Here is a 13,259-nt window from a genome sequence, read left to right as displayed (position 1 = left end):
CACAACCCCAAAGCTCCACTGATTTACTGGATGATTTTACAAATATAATGAGAAAGTTGTCTTCTCATTGAAGCTGAAACTTCCAAATTACAGAAATACAAAGACCTATCTGCTTGGATACCCCACTGGAATTAAGGATGGCTGTCTGGCCTGGGGCAGGGTGTCGGTGGAGCTGAGGGGAGGAGGGGGTCACCAGCACAGCGGGCCCTGCTCGCCGGGCGGCATTTCTGGGGATGATGTGTCAGAGCTCCCCCTCACAGGGGTGGTGCAAATCCCGTACTCTGCCTCGAGTGGAGTGAGCGCTCCTGTTTCTGACAGAAAGCGTCTGGCGATTCCCTCGAAACGATCGTTTGGGATATAAACTGGGGGAGGGCTTAATTAATATTAATTTTCTTAGGGCTTCTTTTTTTCCCCTTTGCAGATGCCGCCCTTCCTTCCCCAGCCCTTTCGGACCCTGCTGGCTTTCAAGGTGGGCAGCCCCCACCGCCACCGCCGCTTCCCCTCTCCCTCCTTTGGCGCCGGGGCAGGCAAGGGCGGCTGTGATTCCCGCGCACCCCGGTGTCCAGGGGTGTCCCGCCGGTGTCCCGGCCCCGCTCCCATTCCCGTTCCCTCCCTCAGGGCGGATCCGGGTGAGGCCCCGCCCCCCGGCCCCGCCCCGGCGCCCATTGGCGCGCGGCGCGTCCCCGTTAGCGCTCGCGGCGCGGTCTCGCGATGCTGGGGCGGCCGCCGCCATATTGTCGCTCTATTTTGATTCGGAGCGCAGCGAGCGCGGGGGGAGGGGGCCGGGAGCGGGAGCGGCGCCGCCGGAGGCTCCGCAGGCGCACCTCGCGCACCCCCGGGGCTCCCCCGGGCTCCCCGCCCGCCGCCGCGGCAGCACGGGCCCCCCTGCCCTCCTTCCTCCTCCTCCTCCTTCCTCCTCCGCCTCCTCCGCCTCCTCCCCCCACGGAGCGGAACGGCGGCGGCGGGAGGCTGCGGAGCGGAGCGGGTCGGGTCGGCGGGGTCCCCCCTGCCGGGCGGAGGCGGCGGCGGCGCTGGTGGCGGTAGCGGCGGCGGTGGTGGCGGCGGCTGCCGCCGTGGTGGTGGGGGAGGCGGCGGAGGAGGAGGAGGAGGAGGAGGAGAAGAAGCGGCAGCAGGGTAAGGCTGACCCCGCCGAGGCGGGCCCGGCGGCGGCTCCCCGGGCCGGTTTCCCGGTCCTGCTCTCGGGGGGCTGCGGGAGAGGCGCGGGGGGCGGCGGGGGCGGGGGCCCGGGTGGGGAGACGGGGAAGGCCCGTGCGGGGCGGGAGCAGCCCCGGCACCCCGCTCTGCTGGGGCGGGGTGCGAGGGAAGGGACGGGAAACCTCCGCGCGGCGGGGCGGTCAGCGAGGGATGGAAACTTCTTTTCCTTGGCGAGTGGCTGGAGCTCCCCGACTCCTGCGGGGAGGGCTCGGGGGGCTGCGGCTGCCCGGGAGGGGCGGGAGCTGCCGGCGGGCTCCCTGGCTGCGGGAGGAGGGGGAGAGGGAGAGGAAGGGAGGGAGGGGCTGTCCCGGCGCTGGCAGGTGACAGGTGTGGGAGCGCCGGGACACTCCGCCATTTGAGGATGAGGACCCGGGTGTCGGAGGTGTGAGGGTTTGGGGCCCGTGTCTTTGCGGGGGCCGCCTGGGCTCGAGTCCATATATAGTATATTTGGGACGTCGGTTTCCATTATTCGAATCAGTTTAATTGTCGAGTGGAAATTCTTGAAATGGTTCTGATAAGAGGGGGTTTGCAGAGAGGAGATGCGTACTGTTTCTCATTTTCCTCCTTTTTTCTGTATTGTCCCTCTGAGGGAGGTGGGAAGGCTCTGCGGAGGTGTGTAGTGCTCTGTCTCATTCATTGGGAAGCTCGCAGGAAGAGTCTGAATGCTCAGTCCTGTTAGATGTAGGCAAGGCCTTCAGGGCAGAAACCCGGCGTTCTTTGTGCTGTGCCTGGTGGCTTGGCAGGGTTTGTTTCCAAGATCTGTGGGGGTTTCTTTATTAATGATGGTAAGCACATACATAAAAAAGGAATTCCAAAGGGATGCTTCTTAGCAAGGAGTGGATTTCAGGTGTGGTTTTCTAGTCATAAGTTCAGAGTATCTGATGCCAACTTGATAAAACAGTTTCTGAAGTTCACCTGTAGAACGCTGATATTGATGCTGTAATTTTTAATACTCTAACATATGTCTTCTAAACATCAGCTTAAGTCAGAATCTTTCTCTTAGTCTGTTCAAATTAGTTCATGTCAAGATTTTACCCACCAAAATGGTGCTGTTCATGCACTACTTTGTAAGGAGGGGTGATGATGCTGTAGCAATAGCATTATATTCACAATTGGCCACAATTTGCTGAAGTGAGAAATAATTTTTGGCTTAGCTATTGACTTGCCAGATAATTAGCCTTTTGTGTTTCATATACATATTACAATTATTTGTTCTTTACCTATACTGTTGTAATTGGGTTTTGTCAAACCCCAGAATTCTGATACCTGCTTTTGGCAAGAGGGAAGTTCCACTGACACATGAGGTGAGACGTGTCATCAGCTTCAGTGAGTTCTGCTCTCTGTTTTAAATGAAAACTTCAGTCAATTTTGACTGTGGTCCACATGTTAAACTTGAGGATTCTTAACTGTATAGAGTACTTTGGTTTGTGCTGCCGCAGAATAAACCCTCAGTTGAGTCTCAATTTCTTGTAAAAACTGAGAAGACCTGGGTGGTTTTTCTCATGTTGCTTCACAGGGAGAGAGCCTGCAAAGGAGAAGAGGTGAGGAGGGTGGCTGGGGAAGGCACTCAGTCTGGGTCATCCCAATTTTGTGTTTCAGGGATACTTGATAAAGTATCATCGCTGTCATCACCTGTGGGGGCAGTGCCATCTTGCTCTGCTGTGCTCTGCTGCCCTTGCTTTTGTCAGCTTTTTCAAGACTTTGTGAAATGCAGAAACCATTATCTTTCCCAGTATAGGAGAAGTCAAATAGTTCTACTCTCTTCCTGACAAAATCTACTGACAAAATTCTTGAAAATGGGCTCTTCCTATGACAGTGTCGTGGTAGAAACTTCTCTTTTCCAGCAGTGACAGCACGGAAGAAGATAGTGGGTTTTCCTCACCATGGCATTGCTTTGAAGGCCAAGGTCTTGTGTTGCTTTGTAATGGTTTTTGATGTTATAGGTAACTGGTGTGTTGAGTCTTTATGGAATTAAGCCTGTCATCTGTGGAAGAGATTATTCTCTACAGATTTTTTTTTTTTTTTCTAGGCAGCTTAAAGGGCTGTTGGCAAAGTATTTCTTTGTGAGAGTATACTTTGAAACATAAAACTGTGTTACTGTTCATCCTGTTGCAAGTGCTGCCTCCTTATCATGATCTCCATGGTTGGAAACACTGGAAGAAATAAGTTGGTCAGACGTGACCTCAAGTTTATGAAACGACTGTAAATTTGGGAGTGCAGGATCAGGCTGATCTTTTCTGAACTACTGCAAGCGGAATGCTGAACCATGTTACTGTTGGTGCTTTTACAGAAAACAGAACAAAAATTCCAGTGATTCAGAACTGGATTTTTTAAAAGCTGTATTCAAAACGCAAATATTTAGATGTTTGACATTAAAAGCAACTTTTTTACCACAAATGTATGCAGTGATTCAAGTTGGGTTTTCTCACTTCATTGGTGTAGCAGGTTATCTCAATTGGGCAAGTGTGTGCTTTCTGTTCCAAGGAGGAGAAGTGCTGCTGGATGCTCTAAGGCACCTTGAACCCTGCTTAGCAACCTGGTCTGGTTTGGATTCCACATACTTAAATGTAACTGTGAAAGCAAGAAAGCTGTCAGATGTACAATTGGATAATACTTTCTTTATAAACTATTCAATGTCTTCAGGGGTTTTTCAGTACAACAGTTGTTTCAGTTTCACCCTCTCTTGAGAATGCTTACCAAAAAATCACTGACATAATATTGGTGCTTTCCCTGACAGAAGTTTTTGTAGACCTTTATCCTAATTATAGTAAAATAAGGGATTTATTTTTATTGAACTGATCAGCACATACAGCTCTCAATCAAGAAATTACTGCAAATGCTCTACAGACATTTACTGAGTTTTCTGGTTTCTGTTACACTGCCTTTGGCTGGTGTTCCTTAATTGGTAGCAATCGGATTCCAGTGAAACCAAGTGAAATAGCTTGACATAAGTGAAAAGATCTGTGGGGTTTCTGTGTAGTATCCCAATATTCCTGGGACATGACTGTTGCTGAATGAATGGCACCACTTGGGATATTCTTGTTGCCATAGGTGCAGTTAAGGTGTAGTTAAATAGTTAATATTTTTAGAATGCATTAAATTCTTCTTTTTTTTTCCTGGTTGCAAGAAGTCAAGCATAATTTGCTAATGCACTAAATAAATTGTAAGTTAATACCTAATCAGAGAATTTTACAAAAAAAACCCCTTTTTTTGTTGGAATTATGCATTCTACTCTTACAAAAATGCTATGTGGAATCAGTTTTTGGAGGAATATGCATACTAAATGTGTAGCTCTTTTCTAGTCTAAGCACAGAAGATCAGATTTCACTGTCTTTAATGATGAGTGGTTTAAAACTCATTCAGATTCTGGTTGTACTATGAACAGAATTTAATTTTTCCATTATTTAAAAATCTGTGTTTCAGCATGGATTTAAATCTCGTGCTCCCTTTAGTGTTTAAAAAAGCATTAACTTAGGAATACTCCATGGCAGAAGAAAACTGTTGGTTGTATATATGAGTTTTTAAAAAATGATCACCCAGGTAACTAAGACTGTACATCTATTAATCATGATATTGAAAGATTTGCTAGAATTTGCCAAAAATGCGACAAAGCCACTTTATATGCTCACTGCTTTGATGATTAACTTAAGGTAGATTACCACTTAAATGCAAAGTATCCTATACTTGTTCCAAAATTAATCAAATCTGGAGCTGTGTGGTGCTGGCTGGTCTTCTGGGGCTGCCAACGGAGAAGGCAGAATTCCACCTGCTTTTACTCTGTCTGAATGCATGAATTCAAGTTACTTTTTTCTACAAAGCTGCCAGTTTTCACAAAATTTGTAGAACTTTTCTTATCTGTGACATTGTATATGTCCTTTAAAATGCACTTGAAAATTATCAGAGGATGCAAATAGTTATTAAAAGGACAAACAAAACGCATAAATGCAATTTCTTTAGGAAGCCTTATTTAACTGGACATGCTATAAAATAAATTTTTGAAGTTTGGGAGTTCAGAGTCAGCTGTTCTCTTGTGGATAAAATGTTGAGGTGCATCTGTTTTCTGTTATTTTTTTTTTCAAGAAATAGTTGCTTTTTTTTATATTTGTGCAGTGTATAAACTGTCTTTAATTTGCTTTTCTAAAGTCACAAATCTTGAGCAATCGTATTTCATTTAATCTTGTGCCTCAGTAAATTTTGAGCTCATCAAAATTTCAGCAGAGAAATTAGCCAAGGATCAATGCGTGAAAGATTTTACATTGTAATAATGTTGAACAAAAGTTAAGCTTGTTAAAGTTGATGGGTTCATTAAGATCATCTCTTAAGGGGAAAGTTTTGCATTAATTTAGCAGTTACCTGTCCTTAGCTGCCAATTGTCTGTGGTCTAAGAAGGAGCTATGAAATGCTGCACTCCTTCCTTCGGTAGTTAAGAGGACAGGAGAGGTTAAGTATATTGTGGCCAGTGTTTGGAAGAGAGTGTAAGATAATCGGCATCTGGGATAGAGGTGGAATGTGACTAATTGGAACACAGGGGCATGGCTGAGAAGAGAGAAAATCTGTGGGAAATAGGACTATATTACTTTTGCTGTTTCTGGGACAGATATCTGAACAAATATCGCATTAAAATAACTTCTTAAGAAGATGAAGACTGAGGGAAAAAAAAAAGATTTTGAGGTATTATCACTTCCAGTCATTTCAGAGCCTCTTGAGCTGTGCCTGCTCTTGTGTTTGTGTGGATCTGATTCAACAGGAGTGCCCAGACTGACACTGTGTGTGGGGCAGCACGGGGCAAGAATGTGCATGAGGAAGGGAGGAGTTACATAAGTGCGTAAGACATAGGTGTTTTTCTCAAAGTACACCATCAACACCATTATTTTATTGTTACATCACATAGAGTTACAGTTTCTTGAGATGATGTGACTTATGTCAACATGTTGGTTGCATGCTGGTGGTATAATCCAGTTCTGTCTCAGGGGGCTGTTGCATCCAGTGCTACATGTGATGTACTCCCAGGTCTAACTGATTTATTTGTGAAGGTGAGCCATAGTAGTATCAATTGTTTCAGTAAGCCTGAAATTATTTGCTTTTTAACATAGATTTATTACAGACTAAAGATTTTATGGAGTTTTTTGAGCCTTGAAATAAGTATTTGCTTAGTACACTTGTATTTTGTCCATAATTGATAGTAGAAATGGATAAGAAATCATTGGCAGATGGGAAATACTCTTTAACAGCAACCTTTCAATTTTATTTGCTGCAGCCTGTCTTTATTGTTCAAGAATATGCTTTCCTGTTATCAGGTGTTTCCATAAGTGACTTGTAGGAAGATCAAGCCATAAATATGTTTAGGGAGTAAGTCTTAGAGACTGCCAAAGCCAGGGCTTTAGAATGCATTTTTCAAAGGAAATTGCACTGTGTCTTAAAATCTCTTGCCAATCCATCCATTTATCAATGTATTCTCAGAATGTCTTTTTTAACACGGTAAATGAGACAGGTTTAGTAAAGTAACTAAAAAAATACAGTAAGTTTCAAAATTTAACTCTGCCACAGATCTTAGTTACTGATCACATGCCTCAGAAGCTGAGAGTGACATGGACATTCAGCTAAATCATCTCTTTTCTTGAAGCTGTTTGGGTTCTGGCAATCGATTTCTGTTCTGTAATGAAGGCTAGAAATGCGAAGAGTCTTTCCATGTGTAAGTCCTAAGCCTGATTTCCCCAGGTAGAAAATAATTAACTGTTTCACCTATATACGGGGAAAAAAGGACACAATTAAAGAAATATTTAAGTTGTACAGTGTGGTCTGTAATTGTATCTTTTGTCAATTTATGTTGTGTTTTAACTCTTAAGAACTTGTCTCCCCTCCCAGTGTCCGTGCTGTGCTACACATCTCTTTTTGTATTTTTACAGCATCCATAGTTTTTTCTGGGGGTTTTCTCTGTTTATTTTTTCTTTACTCCTTGAAAAATCTGTGCCATGCGGCATTTATCTCCTCCAACCACTTTACTGGCATCCTGTCACGTTTGCAGATGAGCTGGAAAAAAGGAAATCAGGTCATTCATATCCTCTCCATTTACCTTGCCTGGGCATACTGATCTATACTTTATAGCTGAAGCATTAATGCCCTCTTGTTTATACTTCACTTTGTCATTCTTTTTTGTTCTAATCTTTCTTGGGTATCTTTCTTAAGAGACCCATCCAGCACTTGTCATTTCATTCCCATTTTGTCTCTTCTTCAGAGTATCATTGCTAAGTTTGCCCTTGCTTCATTTAGGCTTTCCTGAGAGAATGATAGGAGAAAAAAAAGGTCTTGAGTTCTGTACTTGGATTTCTTTCTATTCATTCAACTGGTTCAAACTACAACTTTCCATTTGTTGAATGAGCATTTGTTTTTCACGGGAATGGTAGGTTATCTTCCTTAAAGAGCCTTCTTAAGTCTAACAGCCTTAGGCCTGGGAACAAACGATCTCCAGGGGCTCAGCAAAAGTGCTTAAAAAGGCATTTTAGGTTGATAAGTACAAAGCAGTTAAAAAATCTGGTGTCTTGTTTTTTTTGTTTTTTTTTTAAGTACTACTCTTGTCTTTGGTAAATGGTGATAAGATTATTTTATGTGCACAAAGTTGTGTATTTAAAACTGTCTTACTGTAATAACTGCCAATATGAGATTATTGTATTGGCTAGAATTTAACCTGGATTAGGCCCTTTTGTGCAAGGCAGTGTATAAATATTTATTAAATAAGTCAGTCCTAGAAGAGTTGGCAATCCCATGAATGATAAATTTGTTTACCTAGGTACGTATATTGGATTAGACAAAGACATTTAGCGAAGTATATTTGTCTTTCATTTATTAGTCCTGTTAGTTCTCCAGTCATTTTAAAATTGTTCCAGTCTTTAAAATTTAATTAAAACTGTCTTTGATAGCTGTCATTCATTTAGTAATGTTTTGACATGACTTCTTATATTTTTCTGGTAAATTCATAGAAGAGTTATGAAATAACTTGAGTTAGACCCTCATTAACTTGTATTCATTGGTAGCTGCTTAGGGTAGAGGTCGGTGTATCAAAGCTGAGAGTTGAGGGTTGTCATATCTGTGACACACTTGGGGCTTCACTCAGAGTGAGAACTTCTTATTTCTTTGGAAAATGAACTGAATACAAGGAAAAATTAACCATAAGCAATTTCTTAAATAATGTATTTTATTTTGTTCTGTATCTGAGTTAAAACTTAGTATGAACGTACATATAAAAAGGTTGCTAAAGAATCAATTTTTGTGCCTCTACAAGAAACCCATTTTGATCTTTCTTTTCCATGTGTAAAGTGCAACACTTTTTTTTTTTTTTTTTTTTTTTTTTTTTTTTTTTTTTTTGTTCCTCCTCCACAATATCTGGTGAAGGAGAAAAAAATAAATTGGAAGCAGCAGGTGAAAACAGTGGTTTGGATTGTGGAAATTCTTGTTCTTTCCAGTCTTTTGGAAAGAGACTCTTTAGCAGGTGATGTGTTAAGCAGCAAGGTTCAGAGAAAATATTCATTATTTGTTTGTTCTTTTCCCCTTCGTGGGGCTGAAAACCCCTGTGGTTTCCAGATCAAGAGGAAACTCCAGTTTCTACCAGTGGTGCTTTCATACATTCACTGTGGAGGAAAAACATCAGTTTGACAAGGGGATATCTTCACTGTTCTGATGATACTGGTCTTGTCAAAGCTGGGAAAGCCACCAGCATGGCTGCCTGATTTTGGGTGGATGAGAGAGTGTCATCCTTCCATAACGCAGAATCTGCTTACAGAGATTGCTGGTGTAGTGCACTTATGTGCACACAATGGTGTTATTTTTCTGGAAGAGCTGCAACATTGAGTGAGTAGTTTTGGTTTATTGATACAAAAATATGCCTTTGCTGCCATGAAGGGAATGCTTTGGCTATTTTGTCAGTATTCTGCATACATGGATTACTCTTGAAGTGATATAACAAAATGGCTTTGAGATAGGAGGTTTAGAGTGAAAAATGGAAGAACACAGGTGTTCATGAGCATCAGGGGCCATTGATATTTTGCTGTGACTGAACAGGGAAGATTGCTTTCACTGACACAAGCAGCTGGTCCCTTGTTCTGGTCTCATTTGTCTGAGAGCCAGGGCAGTTTCTGTATGGGTGGTTAGAGAACTGGCCAGATTGCTGTTTAACGTAGGTGATCTCCTGGGCTGAGACTTCACTCCTGGATGCTGAGGAGCTGCTGGATCAGTCTGGTGGCCTCCTGGAACTTCACACTGAGGGGTTTGTTCTGTGCTACATCAGTGACAGGGCATGGATTTACCATCCTCTCCTCTGAGTTCACTGAGAAGGTTTTAGAATGAGCCCATAAGTTGATTTTTCTGCAAAACTGAGATACGGTAGAAAAATTAGAAGAATAGAGATTTAGAAGAAATAAGAGTTAATTAAGCCACTCTTGTGGATGATGAAAGCTACTCATGAAACTGCAGGCCTGAGAGTGGTCTTGGGACAGAGAAGCAGGAAGACCAGTTCAGGGAATCATCCCTATGCACTGTGGCACTGCAGCTGTTCACAGTCACCAACTGAAATGCTGAAATGGTCTAAATTAAAAGCTAGCCCTTCAGAAAAGTACAACTAACTTAATTAGTTGAACTAATTTCACCACAGAACCCGTGTGTGTGGATTATACCATGGTGTAAAATCTTCACTAGTGACCTACCTGGATGAAAGGTGTGATTTTCCTCCTCTTGTATGGACATAATCAAGAAGTCTTAAATGCTTTCAACAGCTGTATTTTAATTAGCTTTAAGTGATGATGCCTGCAAGATTCCAGCAGTCTTCTCTTTGTCAATAAGACAGAGTTTTTTTTAAGGTTTTCTGATCTTTAAATGCTGTAGTCCAGTTTCACAGTGCTGTAGGAAATTCAGGTCCCACTGAAACTTGTGAAAACGTGTCTAATAGGTAAGTGTAAGTGGAATGAGTTGTGTAAACTATGGAGAGAGAGAAAGACTGAGAGATAAGGTGTAACACTTGTTGACTCTTGAGGAAAAATGTGGTTAAAATAGGATAACAAAAGGGATGCTTTGTAATGATGTTCATGTTTCACCTGTGAACTACAAGGGAGCATTATTTGTGGCCTAGAGCTGGAGCCTTTTGTAACTTTTAATGTTATAAGACAAAACTAGTGAATCTCTTAAATTATAATCTGCTATTCAAATATATGAATGAATACAAAACTTCATGTAAAGATGAGTAAATTAAAACTAGTGTGTAAGTGTTCTCTTTCTTTCAGTTGCAGATTTTGAAGGGACTTTGGAACTCAGCAGTAGTTGCTGATCTGGCCTGCACGTTGAGATTCTAGGCTGGGAGATACCAACAACTTCTCCAAGCTGAAGCTTAGGCTGTGATTTCTTTCATGTTTTCTTGCTTGTGTTTATCATATTGGTTTTGTTTGATTTCTTATGGGTTTTGATTGCTAGTAGTTTTTCTGTGACAAGAGTGTATCTTAAAGTCAAAGTACCACCTAATGGAGTTAGCAGAGTTGATGGAGCTACAGGCTTCCTTCCTGTTGAAAGTGGCCAAAAGAACAGGCCAAAGTGAAGCTTATGTTTCTTCAGTGCAGAGCCAGGGGCAGCTCTCTGGAATGTTTTTTCCACTCCCCATCAATGAGTGGGGAAATTCTTGCCAAGGCAAATGAGATTGAGACCTGCAACTTGCCTTGACATAATATAGTTTATACTGAGAGGAATACTTCATCTAGAAAAATATTCAGAGTTACACTAACATGGGATCTTGTTAGTTAAAAAAAAATTGTCTTCATGTTTGAAGTTTTTAAGAGTCTTGGACAAAAGAGTATTTCAGCATTGTCTGTGTGACTTCAAGCTGCTGCCTGTTCGTGATAAGGGCAAGTCATCACCTTACACTGTCATATCAATGAATGCTGCAGATTGCCTGCAGTGACTGTGCAGACTGTCAAAATTCACTGGTTTCAAAAGCCCTTTCTCATTTTATGTTTCACTATTGCCACCTTCTCTGGTTGTTGTATCTTTTGTTTTCTGCTGTATATGATTGACTGGGATTTTAAATTGATTTGGGAGAAGCCTCACAGTGCAGCTTTGCTTGCCTTGTGAACTTAAGAATTTGTTGTCGCTCCTTTATCATCCTTTCTGAACCTCTTGTGAGAATAAAACTATGTAATTGAAAGGAATAGTACTTAGTTTGCTATTTATTTTTGAGGGAGAAGGTGGTGATACCACAAAATTACAGCATGAGGATTTTTTTTTAATACTTTGGTTCTTGCCAGTTCCTCTGAAAAGTCCCCATTTGCATTTTTTAATTATGTCTACCTGTAACTTATGGCTTGTTATTTTTGCAGTACAAGCATTAGAAAATTGAGATGAGTGAAAATTTGAATTCTTGTGAAATACAGAGCCAAATAGTTACAAATCCTTTGCTGTTTTATCTGTGTGACACTGTTCATTTTATCTTTCAAAAGTCGGTCTACTTCTATTAACAGGACTCTTATCTTTGTTGCAAATGCAAGAAATGTATTAGTATGTCAAAGCTGTGAAGAGCTATCCAGACTAGCAGAGTTACTTTTTCACCATGCACTTGTTTAATATTTATTTTTATAAAATGGGTTCTCAGCTTTTTTTTAGTTTCCTGAAAATACACAGTATCTGGCTGTATCTCTGGTTAGAAGATAAACATTGAGGTTTAAGAGTTCTTCTTAATTGTACCTACTTTTAATGTTTGTTTTTTTTCCTTAATAAAAGGCTGTCAGCTGATATCAATATCCAGAAAATATATCCAGGCAATATCCAGAAAATACTGTGGAAAGTCAAAATCTGAGTAGAAATGGTTTATTTCTGCACTTTTCTTCTGCTTCTCTGTCCACAGTTTCCAGAGAGGGCCTGGAATAGGGATCACATAAGGACAAAATCTTAGTTGCAAGTCCTCTGGATTTTTTTATGTGAATTTTAGTCTTGTGTAAAACTTACTGCTGCTGTGGGACCCTTTTTCTTCCCAAGTGATGTGACAAAGTGGAAGACCTTACAAGGCTAAAAGCTCTTTACTCACTGGCTGCCACGAGGCATCTTTTGTATTCTTTCTCAGCTTTCCTGTTACTTTTCCTTGTCCTCCCTTTTCAGAGCAGGTTACTTAGTTGATTTTTTTCCTTTTGAGTAGCCAGTTTCTTGTTAGTGTGTATCTGTTGTTAGAGTTCTTGTAAGGATTTTTAGTTTAAGTTAGGAAAAAACTTTAGTTTAAGTTAGGAAAAAGATGATAAGGTTACTGTGTGAAAGGGTTAGTGATCATCTTTTAAAGCTTGTAACAGCAGGAAACAATAGGTACTGAGAAGCTGGGAATGCTGGAGACATTTCAGCTCTTCCTGGCTTTCCTCTGCTCTTTCCTTGTTAATCTCCTTCCCCCCAGTCCTGTGTGGAGTAAAATGCAGAAAAAAGGATCAGTGGTATATCAGTGTAGTCCCTTACATAACAGCGAGTGCAGTGCTCACATTTTTCTTTCCTTAATGAAAGGATGGACAACAACTGGCACTCTTGTCTTCCTGGAAGACAGTTCATAGGGAAACATGGGAAACCTAGAAAAAAATAGCAGTTCTTTAAATAACATATTATCAGTTCCTTGATGGGAAATCTGTATCTTATTCTAGAAGAACATAAGTATGGGAAGCTAACTGGGAATTGAAGGAATAGCTGCTTAGATGTCTGTTACTTTTCTCTACTCGTGCATCAAATAGGGCCTTGGAAGAAAAGCAACAGGAAAACCAAGTGGTATGGGCACCACCATGAGTATTTCTATTTGACTCTTGCCTATCAGTGTCTGTTACCTCATCTTGGTGTTGGTGGAGGGTTTGTTCCCAGGCTAATAGATGGCTTTTTGTTTATTTTTGTCTTCTACTATGAATTTGGCAGAAAACAAGTGGAAACTAGAGGCTTCCTCCCAAATATTGCAGTGGTGATCTTGGGTTTGTCCTTATATGTGTTGGTTTGGGAACTAATAGAGAGGAAAGAGAAAACAACAACTAGTTTTCCAAGAGCACACTTCA

The 13,259-nt window shown here is 41.6% G+C and overlaps 1 protein-coding gene across 1 annotated transcript in view; it reads left to right on the top strand.

The window, feature by feature from the left end:
- The first annotated feature begins 1,023 nt into the window (after positions 1-1,023).
- The window catches only part of TAB2 (TGF-beta activated kinase 1 (MAP3K7) binding protein 2), a 62,053-nt gene continuing 49,817 nt past the window's right edge, over positions 1,024-13,259 (top strand). The window contains exon 1 of the mRNA XM_083857697.1: positions 1,024-1,134. The gene's annotated coding sequence lies outside the window, so the exon portion shown is untranslated. The remainder of the gene's footprint in view (positions 1,135-13,259) is intronic.

The sequence above is a fragment of the Zosterops lateralis genome (assembly GCF_965231275.1).
Source record: "Zosterops lateralis genome assembly, chromosome: 3".
NCBI classification, from domain to species: domain Eukaryota; kingdom Metazoa; phylum Chordata; class Aves; order Passeriformes; family Zosteropidae; genus Zosterops; species Zosterops lateralis.
Note: the sequence above shows the minus strand (reverse complement) of the source record. Positions and strands in the feature narration are given on the sequence as shown.